The sequence below is a fragment of the Puma concolor genome, chromosome E2 (assembly GCF_028749965.1).
Source record: "Puma concolor isolate L17-30 chromosome E2, mPumCon1.1.hap2, whole genome shotgun sequence".
NCBI lineage: Eukaryota > Metazoa > Chordata > Mammalia > Carnivora > Felidae > Puma > Puma concolor.
In genome coordinates, this window is record NC_141681.1 from 18,651,756 (window position 1) to 18,663,888 (window position 12,133).

The window sequence follows — 12,133 nt, forward strand, 5'->3', positions numbered from 1 at the left end:
GGGCTTCCTGAAGAGTGGTGGGTGTGAGCTCCTCGCTGGGGGAAAAGGGAGCCAGGTGACACAATTTTCACCCGACCCATTAGCAATGATCAACTTCAGTGAGCAAAACAGCACCACCAAGGGAGGCTAGAGTCATTTACACCAACCCCTGCCCCCTGTGCCCTGCAGGTGCATCTCCACTAGGGCAAGTCAGCCTGAATCAGTGCAGCAGCCTGCACCTCCAGAAGACAAGCATAAACCCTCACATGCACAAGTTTACTGATCATAGAATGTTACAAAGCTTCAGCTCTAGGGGAAATATTTCCCACTCTTCTTGGGATACAGAAAAAGCAATTTTTAATATTTAAAAAATTTTTTTTAATTTAATGTTTTATATGTTACTTATTTATTATTTTTTTTGATCTAGCTCCTTTTAACAAGGAGACCAAAACACACCTAGGATCTAGCTTCCTTTTTTGTTTTGCTTTGTTTTTTGACCTGGACAATATGAGAAGACAGGAATTCACCCAAAAGAAAAAACAGGAAGAAGTGAAGGCATGGGATTTAACATTTTTTTTTTTTTTTCAACGTTTATTTACTTTTGGGACAGAGAGAGACAGAGCATGAACGGGGGAGGGGCAGAGAGAGAGGGAGACACAGAATCGGAAACAGGCTCCAGGCTCTGAGCCATCAGCCCAGAGCCCGACGCGGGGCTCGAACTCCCGGACCGCGAGATCGTGACCTGGCTGAAGTCAGACGCTTAACCGACTGCGCCACCGAGGCGCCCCGGATTTAATAAATACAGATGTAAGTAAGATGTCTGAACTAGAATTTAAAACAACAATTATAAGGATACTAGCTGGGCATGAAAAAAGCATAGAAGACACTAGAGAATCCCCAACTGCAGAGATAAAAGAACTAAAAACTAGTCAGGATGAAATTAAAAATGCAATAATGGAGATGCAAGCTCAAATGGATGCTGTGATAATGAGGATGGATGAAGCAGAGGAACGAATCAGTGATAACAGAAGATAAAATTATGGAAAATAATGAAGCTGAAAAGAAGAGGGAAAGAAAGGTATTGGGTCAAAATGCAGACTTAGGGAACTCAGCAACTCTTTAAAGCGTAATAACATTTGTATCATAGGAGCCCTGGGATGAAGAGAGAGAAAAAGGGGTAGAAGGTTTATTTAAGCACATTATAGTTGAAAACTTTTCTAAACTGGGGAAGAAAACAGACATCAAAATCGAAGAAGCACAGAGAACTCTCATTAAATTCAACAAAAGCAGCCATCACAGGGGCGCCTGGGTGGCTCAGTCGGTTGGGTGTCCGACTTCGGCTCAGGTCATGATCTCACTGTCCATGGGTTCGAGCCCTGCATTGGGCTCTGTGCTGACAGCTCAGAGCCTGGAGACTGCTTCGGATTCTGTGTCTTGCTCCCTCTCTCTGCCTCTCCCCCGCTCAAGCTCTGTCTCTGTCTCTCTCAAAAATAAATAAATATTAAAAAAAAATTTTTTAAAGCAGCCATCACCCAGACATATCATAGTCAAATTCATAAAATACACAGTTAAGGAAAGACTCCTGAAAGCAGCAAGGGAGAAAAAGTACTTAACATACGAGGGAAAACAGATCAGGTTTGCAGAAGATATGTCCATAGAAACATGCCAGATCAGAACGGAGTGGCAGGATATATTCAATGTGCTGAATGAGGGTAATATGCAGCCATGAATACTTTATCCAGCAAGAATGTCATTCAGAATAGAAGAAGAGAGGGGCACCTGGGTGGCTCAGGCAGTTAAGTGTCCAGCTCTTTGTTTCAGCCCAGGTCATGATCTCATGGTTTGGGGAGTTCAAGTCCTGTGTAGGGCTCTGCTCTGGCAGCATGGAGCCTGCTTGGAATTCTCTGTCTCCCTCTCTCTTTGCTCCTCTCCCACTCACACAGTCTTTCTCTCTCAAAATAAATAAACTTAAAAAAAAAAAGGAGAGAGGAAGAGATACAGAGTTTCCCAAACAAAAACTAAAGGAGTTCATGACTACTAAACCAGCCCTACAAGAAATATTAAAGGGGACCCTATGAGTGGGGGGAAGAAAAGGACCAAAAGTAACAAAGACTAGAAAGGAACAGAGAAAATCACCAGAAACGCTATTTTTATAGGTAATACACAGGCACTAAATTCATATCTATCAATAATCACTCTGAATGTAAATGGACTAAATGCTCCAATCAAAAGACAAAGGGCATCAAAATGGACTAAAAAACAAGACCCATCCATATGGTGCCTATATGAGATTCATTTCAGACCTAAAGACACCTGCAGATTAAAAGTAAAGGATGATGTAAAGGATGGAGAACCATCTATCATTCTAATGGAAGTCAAAAGAAAGCCATACTTTCATCAGACAAAATTGACTTTAAACCAAAGACTGTAATAAGAGATGAAGAAGGGCATTACACCATAATTAAGAAGATCTAACAATTATAAATATTTATTTCCCCAACTTGGGAGAACCCAAATATATAAATCAATTAACAAACATAAAGAAATTTATTGATAATAATACAATAATAGTAGGGACATTTAACACCCCACTTAAAGTAATGGACAGGGCATCCAAACAGAAAATCATCAAGGAAACAATGGCTTTGAATGACACACTGAACCAGATGGAACTTAATAGGTATATTCATAACATTTCTTCCTAAAGCAGAACACACATTCTTTTCAAGTACACACAGAACATTCTCCAAATAGACCACATACTGGGTCACAAAACAGCCCTCAACAAATATAAAAAGATTGAGATCATACCATGCATATTTTCAGACCACAATGCTATGAAACTTGAAGTCAACACAAGAAAAAATTTGGAAAGACTACAAATACATGGAGGTTAAAAAACATCCTGCTAAAGAATGAGTGGGTTAACCAGGAAATTAAAGAAGTAAAAAAGTACATGGAAGCAAATGAAAATGAAACCACAACAGTCCAAAACCACTGGGATGCAGGAAAGGCAGTCCTAAGAGAGAAGTAAGTGGCAACAATACAGGCCTACATAAGAACCAAGAAAAATATCAAATACTCAAGTTAACTTAACACTTAAAGGAGGTAGGAAAGGAATAGCAAATAAAGCCTAAAGCCAGAAGAAGGGAAATAAATATTAGAGCAGAAATAAACGATATAGAAACAAACAAATGAACAAACAGAACATATCAATGAGACTAAGAGCTGGTACCTTGAAAGAATAAAATTGATAAACTTTGGGCACCTGGGTGGTTGAGTCAGTTAAACATCTAACTCTTGATTTCAGTTCAGGTTATGATTTCATGGTTGTAAGATTGAGCCCCATGTAGGGCTCCATGCTGGGTGTGGAGCCTGCTTAAGATTCTCTCTCCCTTCTCCCTCTGCCCCTCTCCCACTCATGTGAACACTCCCCACTCTCTCTCAAAAATAAATAAATAAATAAATAAATAAATAAATAAATAAATAAATAAATAACCCCCTAGCCAGACTTTTCAAAAAGAGAAAGGAGTCAAATAAATAAAATCACAAATGAGAGAGAAGATCATAACCAATACCACAGAGAAACAATTACAAAAGAATGTTATGAAAAATTATACACCAACAAACTGGGCATCTGGAAGAAATGGACAAATTCCTAGAAACATACAAACTACCAGAACTGAAATAGGAAGAAATACATAATTTGAACAGACCCATAACCAGCAAAGAAATGGAATCATTAATCAAAAATCTCCCAACAAACAATAGTACAGAGCCACGTGGCTTCCCAGGGAAATTCTATAAGGCATTAAAAGAAGAGTTAACACCTATTCTTCCTAAACTGTTCCAAAAAATAGAAATGGAAAATTCCAAACTCATTTTACAATGCCAGTATTACCTTGATTCCAAAACCAGACAAAGACTCCACTAGAAAGGAGAATTACAGGCCAATATCCTTGATGAACATGGATGCAAAAATTCTCAACAAGATACCAGGAAATCAAATCCAACAGTACATTAAAAAAATTATTCACCATGATCAAGTGGGATTTATTCCTGGGCTTCAAGGGTGGTTTAATATTCACAAATCAATGCGATATATTACATTAATAAAAGAAAGAATAAGAACCATACAATCCTCTCAATAGATGCAGAAAAAGCATTTGACAAAAATCCTGCAACCATTTTTTTTTTTTTTTTTTTTTAGTTTATTTATTTCTTTGGGCGGGGGGAGGGGCAGAGAGAGACAGAATCCTAAGCAAGCTCTGCACTGTCAGCATGGAGCCTGATATGGAGCTCGAACACACAAACCCTGAGATCATGACCTGAGCCGAAACCAAGAGTTGGACGCTTAGCCGACTAAGCCACCCAGGTGCCCCTACAGCATCCATTTTTTATAAAAACCCTCAACAAAGTAGGGATAGACAGAACATACCTCAAATCATAAAGGCCATATATGAAAGATCCACAGCTAATATCATCTTCAATGGGGAAAAAAATGAAAGCTTTTTTCTTTAATCAGGAACAAGACAGCGATGTCCACTGTCACCATTACTATTTAACATAGTACTGGAAGTCTTAGTCTCAGCAATCAGACAACAAAAAGAAATAAAAGGCATCCAAATTGGCAAGGAAGAAGTCAAACTCTCACTATTTGCAGATGGCACAATACTCTATATGTAGAAAACCTGAAAGACTCCACCAAAAAATTGCTCGAACTAATACATGAATTCAGCAAAGTCGCATTTCTATATACCAATAATGAAGCAGAAAAAAAAAAAAAATCAAGGAATCAATCCCATTTATAATTGCACCAAAAACAATAAGATACCTAGGAATTAACCTAAAGAAGTAAAACTATAGAACACTTATGAAAGAAACTGAAGAGGACACAAAGAAATGGGAAAACATTCCATGTTCATGGAATGGAAGAACAAACACCGTCAAAATGTCTATACTACCAAAGCAATCTACACATTTAACGCAATCCCTATCAAAATACCACCAGCATCTTTCACAGAGCTAGAGCAAACAATCCTAAAATTTGTATGGAACCACAAAAGAACCCGAATAGCCAAAGCAATCCTGAAAAAGAAAAGCAAAGCTGGAGGCATCATGATTCCAGACTTCAACCTATATTACAAAGCTGTAGTCATCAAGACAGTATGGTACTGGCACAAAAACAGACACATAGATCAATGGAACAAAACAGAAAACCCAGAAATGGACCCACAACTATATGGTCAACTCATCTTCAACAAAGCAGAAAAGAGTATCCAATGGAAAAAATAGTCTCTTCAATAAATGGTGTTGGGAAGCTGGACAGCAGTGTGTAGAAGAATGAAACAGGACCACTTTCTTACACCATACACAAAAATAAATTCAAAATGGATAAAAGACCTAAATGTGAGAGAGGAAACCATCAAAATCCTATAGGACAACACAAGCAGCAACCTCTTTGACCTTAGTCACAGCAACTTCTTACTAGACACCTTGCCGGAAGCAAAAAAAAATGAACTATTGGGACTTCATCAAGATAAAAAGCTTCTGCATAGTGAAGGAAACAATCAACAAAACTAAAAGGCAGCCTATGGAATGGGACAAGACATCTGCAAATGATATATATATCTGACAAAGGGTTAATATCCAAAATCTATAAAGAACTTACCAAACCCAACACCCAAAAAAACCAAATAATCAAGTTAAGAAAATGGGCAGAAGACATGAATAGACACTTTTCTAAAGAAGACATCCAGATGGCCAACAGACACATGAAACGATGCTCAACATCAATCATCATCAAGGAAATACAAATCAAAACCACAATGAGATACCACTTAACACCTGTGAGAATGCATTAAAATATCTGTGAGAATGCATTAAAATTAACAACCCAAGAAACAACAAGTGTTGGTCAGGATGCAGAGAAAGGGAAACCCTCTTACATTGCTGGTGGGAATGCAAACTGGTGCAGCCACCATAGAAAACAATATGGAGGTTCTTCAAAAAGTTAAAAATAGAACTACCCTACAAACCAGCAATTGCACTACTAGGTATTTACCCAAAGGATACAAAATTACAGATTCGAAGGGGTACATGTACCCTGCTGTTTAGAGCAGCATTATCAACAATAGCCAAACTATGGGAGTTAAGATGGCAGAGAAGTAGGGGGACCAGGATTTCCCTCTTCCCTCAAACACAGCTATATTGAGGTCAGAGCACTTGGAACACCCAGGAATCAATCCTGTGTCGCATCTTGTGTTGTTAATTTTATGCATTCTGACAGGTATGAAGTGGTATCTCATTGTGGTTTTGATTTGTATTTCCCTGATAATGATGCAAAACAAACTAGATATAGTGACCAAAGGAGAGAATAGAAGAAGTGAAGAGGACAGAATAGAGAATAGTGAAATAGAAGATAAAATTATGGAAAATGATGAAGCTGAAAAAAAGAAGAAAAAGAAATTCCTAGACCATAAAGGGAGAATTAGAGAGTTAAGTGATTCCATGAAACGAAATAATATCCATATCATAGGAGTTCCAGAAGAAGAGCGAGAGAAAGGGGAAGAAAGTTTATTCGAACAAATTATAGCTGAGAACTTCCCTAATCTGGGGAAGGAAGCAGGCATCCAAGTCCAAAAGGCACAGAGAACTCCCTTCAAAATCAACAAAAACGGGTCAACACAACCTATCATAGTGAAACTGGCAAAATACAAAGATAAAGAAAGAATTCTGAAAGCAGCTAGGGACAAAAGGGCCTTAACCTACAAGGGTAGACAGAAGAAGGGTGGTAGTAGATCTGTCCACTGAAACTTGGCAGATCAGAAGGGAGTAGCAGGAAATATTCAATGTGCTGAAAAGGAAAAATATGCAGCCAAGAATCCTTTATCCAGCAAGGCTGTCATTCGGAGTAGAAGGAGAGATAAAGGCTTTCCCAGACAAACAAAAACTAAAGGAGTTCAAAACCACTAAACCAGCCCTGCAGGAGATCCTAAGGGGGACTCTGTGAGTGGAAAGCAGCAAAGACTACAAAGGACCAGAGACATCATGACAAACATGAAACCTACAGATAACACAATGACACTAAATCCGTATCTTTCATAATCACTCTGAATGTAAATGGACTAAATGCCCCAATCAAAAGACACAGGGTATCAGAAGGGCTAGAAAAACAAGATCCATCTATATGTTGCCTACAAGAGACTCATTTTAGACCTGTAGAACACCTGTAGATTGAAAGTGCGGGGATGGAGAACCATCTACCATGCTACGGGGCATCAAAAGAAAGCCAGAGTAGCCATACTTATATCAGATAAGCTAGATTTTTTACATTTTTTTTTAATGTTTACTTATTTTTGAGAAAGAGAGAAAGTGAGAGAGATAGTGTGGGAGGGGCAGAGAGAGAGGGAGACACAGAATCCAAGGCACGCTCCAGGCTCTGAGCTGTCAGCACAGAGCCCAACGCGGGGCTCAAACTCACAAACTGAGAGATCATGACCTGAGCCAAAGTCAGACGCCTAACTGAGCCACCCAGGAGGCCGCAGACAAGCTAGACTTTAAAATAAAGACCGTAGGGGCGCCTGGGTGGCGCAGTCGGTTAAGCGTCCGACTTCAGCCAGGTCACGATCTCGCGGTCTGTGAGTTCGAGCCCCGCGTCGGGCTCTGGGCTGATGGCTCAGAGCCTGGAGCCTGTTTCCGATTCTGTGTCTCCCTCTCTCTCTGCCCCTCCCCCGTTCATGCTCTGTCTCTCTCTGTCCCAAAAATAAATAAACGTTGAAAAAATAAAATAAAGACCGTAATAAGAGATGAAGAAGGGCATTATAGCTTAACTAAGGGGTCTATCCATCAAGAAGAGCTAACAATTATAAATGTTTACGCCCCCAACGTGAGACACCCAAATATATAAATCAATTAATCAAATGTATAGATAATAATACCATGATTGTAAGGGACTTTAATACTCCACTTACAACAATGGACAGATCATCTAGGCAGGAAATCAATAGGGAAACAGTGGCTCTGAATGACACATTGGACCAGATGGACTTAACAGATATATTCAGAATTTTTCATCTATAAGCAGCAGAATACACATTCTTCTCGAGTACACATGAAACATTCTCCAAAACAGACCACATACTGGGTCACAAACAACCCTCAACAAGTATAAAAAGATTGAGATCATACCATGCATATTTTCAGATAACAACGCTAAGAAACTTGAAATCAACCACAAGAAAAAATTTGGAAAGCGCCCAAATACATGGAGGTTAAAGAACATCTACTACTAAAGAATAAGAGGGTCAACTAGGAAACTAAAGAAGAAATTTAAAAATATATGGAAGCCAATGAAAATGAAAGCATGACAGCCCAAACCCTTTTGGATGCAACAAAGGCAGTCTTAAGAGGAAAATATACTGCAATTCAGGCCTGTCTCAAGAAGCAAGAAAGGTCCAAATACACAACCTAACCTTATACCTAAAGGAGCTAGAAAGGCAGCAGCAAAGAAAGCGCAAAGCCAGCAGAAGAGAAATAATAAAAATAAGAGCAGAAGTAAACTCTATAGAATACCAAAAAGCCAGAATAGATCAATGAATCTAAGAGCTGGGTTTTTTTTTTTTTTTTTTGAAAGAATAAACAAATTGATAAAGCACTAGCCAGACTTCTCAAATAGAAGAGAGGACCGAAATAGATAAAATCATGAATGAAAGAGGAGTGATCATAACCAACACCATAGAAATACAAACAATTACTAGAGAATACTATGAAAAATTATATGCCAACAAACTGGACAATCTGGAAGAAATGGACAAATTCCTAGACACTCACACACTACCAAAACTCAAATGGGGGAAGAAATAGGAAATTTGAAGAGATCCATAACCAGCAAATTGAATCAGTTATCAAAAATCCCCCAACAATAAGACTCCTGAGCCAGATGGCTTCCCAGGGGAATTCTACCTGACACTTAAAAGAGTTAATACCTATTCTTCTCAAACTGTTCCAAAAAATGGAAACAGAAGGAAAGCTTCCAGACTCATTCTATGAAGCCAGCATTACTTTGATTCCAAACCACTAAAAAGGAAAATTACAGGCCAATATCCTTGATGAACATGATGCAAAAATTCTCAACAAGATACTAGCAAACTGAATTCAACAGTATATTAAAAGAATTATTCACCATGATCAAGTGGGATTCATTCCTGGGCTGCAGGGCTGGTTCAACATTCATAAATCAATCACTGTGATATTAATAAAAGAAAGAATAAGAACCATATGATCCTCTCAATAGATGCAGAAAAAGCACTTGACAAATTACAGCATCCTTTCTTAATAAAAACCCTCAACAAAGTCAGGATAGAAGGAACATATCTTAACATCATAAAAACCATATATGAAAGGCCCACTGCTAATACCATCTTCAATGGGGAAAAACTGAGAGGTTTCCCCCTGAGATCAGGAACACGACAGGGATGTCCACTATTCACCACTGTTTAACATAGTGCTGGAAGTCCTTTCTTCAGCAGTCAGACAACAAAATGAAATTAAAAAGTATCCAAATTGGCAAAAAAGAAGTCAAGCTTTCACTCTTCACAAATGACATGATACTCTCCGTGGAAAACCTGAAAAGACTCCGCCAAAAAACTGCCAGAGCTGATACAGGAATTCAGCAAAATCTCAGGATATAAAATCAATGAACAGAAATCAATCACATTTCTATACGCCAATAATGAAGCAATAGAAAGAGATATCAGAGAATCAATCCCATTTACAATTGCATCAAAAACCATAAAATACCTACAAATAAACCTAACCAAAGAGGTAAAAAAAAAAAAAAAAAAAAAATCCGTAAGCTGAAAACTATAAAAAGCTTATGAAAGAAACTGAAGACGACACAAAAAAATGGAAAAACATTCCATGCTCATGGATCAGAAGAGCAAATATTGTTAAAATGTTGGTAATACCCAAATCAATCTACACATTCAAAACAATCCTAATCAAAATAGTACCAGCATTCTTCACTGAGCTAGAACAATCCTAAAACTTGTATGGAACCACAAAAGAACCCAAATAGCCAAAGTAATGTTGAAAAAGAAAACCAAAGCTGGAGGCATCACAATCCCAGACTTTAGCCTGTATTACAAAGCTGTAATCATCAAGACAGTATGGTACAGGCACAAAAACAGACACACAGACCAATGGAACAGAATAGAGAACCCAGAAATGGACCCACAAATATATGGCCAACTCATCTTCGACAAAGGAGAAAAGAGTATCCAATGGAAAAAGACAGTCTCTTTAGCAAATGGTGCTGGGAGAACTGGACAGCAACTTGCAAAAGAGTGAAACAGGACCACTTTCTTACACCATACACAAAAATAAACTCAAAATGGGTCAAAGACCTAAATGTGAAGCAGAAAACCATCAAAACTCTACAGGAGAAAACAAACAGCAACCTCTTTGACCTCAGCCGCAGCAACTTCTTAATTGACATGTCTCTGAAGGCAAGGGAAATAAAAGCAAAGATGAACTATTGGGACCTCATCAAAATAAAAAGCTTCTGCACGCAAAGGAAACCAATCAACAAAACTAAAAGGCAACCAACAGAATGGAAGAAGATATTTGCAAATGACATACTGGACAAAGGGTTAGTATCCAAAATCTATAAAGAACTTACCAAACTCAACACCCCCCCAAAAAATAATCCAGTGAAGAAATGGGCAGAAGACATGAATAGACACTTTTCCAAAGAAGACATCCAGATGGCTGACAGACACATGAAAAGATGCTCAACATTGCTCATCATCAGGAAAATACAAATCAAAACCACACTGAGATACCACCTCACACCAGTCAGAGTGGCTAAAATGAACAACTCAGGAAACAACAGATGTTGGCGAGGATGTGGAGAAAGGAGGGCCCTCTGTTGGTGGGAATGCAAATTGATGCAGCCACTCTGGGAAACGGTGTGGAGGTTCCTCAAAAAATTAAAAATAGAATTACCCTACAACCCAGCAATTGCACTACTAGGAATTTATCCAAAGGATACTGATTTTAAGTAAAGGAGTGCTGATTTTAAGGGGCACATGCACCCCAATGTTTACAGCAGCACTATCAACAATAGCCAAATTATGGAAAGAGCCCAAATGTCCATCAACTAATGAATGGACTAAGAAGATGTACACACACAGGAATACTACTTGGTAATGAAAAAGAATGAAATCTTGCCATTTGCAACATCATGGATGGAACTGGAGGGTATCATGCTAAGTGAAATGAGAAAGACAGATATATAATTTCACTCATGTGTGGAATTTGAGAAACTTAACAAATGATCATAGGGGAAGGGAAGGTGATAGGCATTGATGAGGGCACCTGTTGGGATGAGCACTGGGTGTTATGTGTAAGTGATGAATCACTGGAATCTACTCCTGAAGCCAAGACTACACTATATTTTAGCTAACTTGAGAATAAATTAAAGAAAAAAAAAAAAAGCCAAACTATGGAAAGAGCGCAAATATCCATCAACTGATGAATGGATAAAGATGTGGGGAACACACACACACACACACACACACACACACACACACACACACACACACACAGGAATATTACTCAGCCATCAAAAAGAATGAAATTTTGCCATTTGCAATGACGTGGATGGAGCTACAGTGTATCATTCTACATGAAATGTCAGGTAGAGAAAAACAAATATCGTTAAGATTTCACTGATCATGTGGAATTTAAGAAACAAAACAGATGCATCTAACATATGGAAAGGGAAAGAAAAAAAGGAGAGGGAAACAAAACATAAGAGACTCTTTATGACAGAGGCACTTGGGTGGCTCGGTTCATGGAGCATCTGGCTCTTGATTTCAGCTCAGGTCATGATCTTGTGGTTTCTGGGTTCGAGCCCTGCCTGGGGCTCCAAGTTGATAGCACAGAGACTGCTTGGGATTCTCTCTCTGACTCTCTGCCCCTCCCCTGCTCATGTGCACGTGCGCTCGCTCTCTCTCTCTCTCTCTCCAAGTAAACAACAAAAAAAGAGAGATTCTTACGATAGAGAACTGAGGGTTTGGGTTAAATGGGTGATGGTCTTAAGGAAGGCACTTGTGTTGAGCACTGGGTATTATTTGTAAGTGATGAATCA

General features: G+C 38.7%; 1 protein-coding gene across 7 annotated transcripts in view; it reads right to left on the reverse strand.

The window, feature by feature from the left end:
* Positions 1–12,133, reverse strand: part of ZFP90 (ZFP90 zinc finger protein) — a 114,980-nt gene that overhangs the window by 21,459 nt on the left and 81,388 nt on the right. The gene's annotated exons all lie outside the window — the stretch shown is intronic.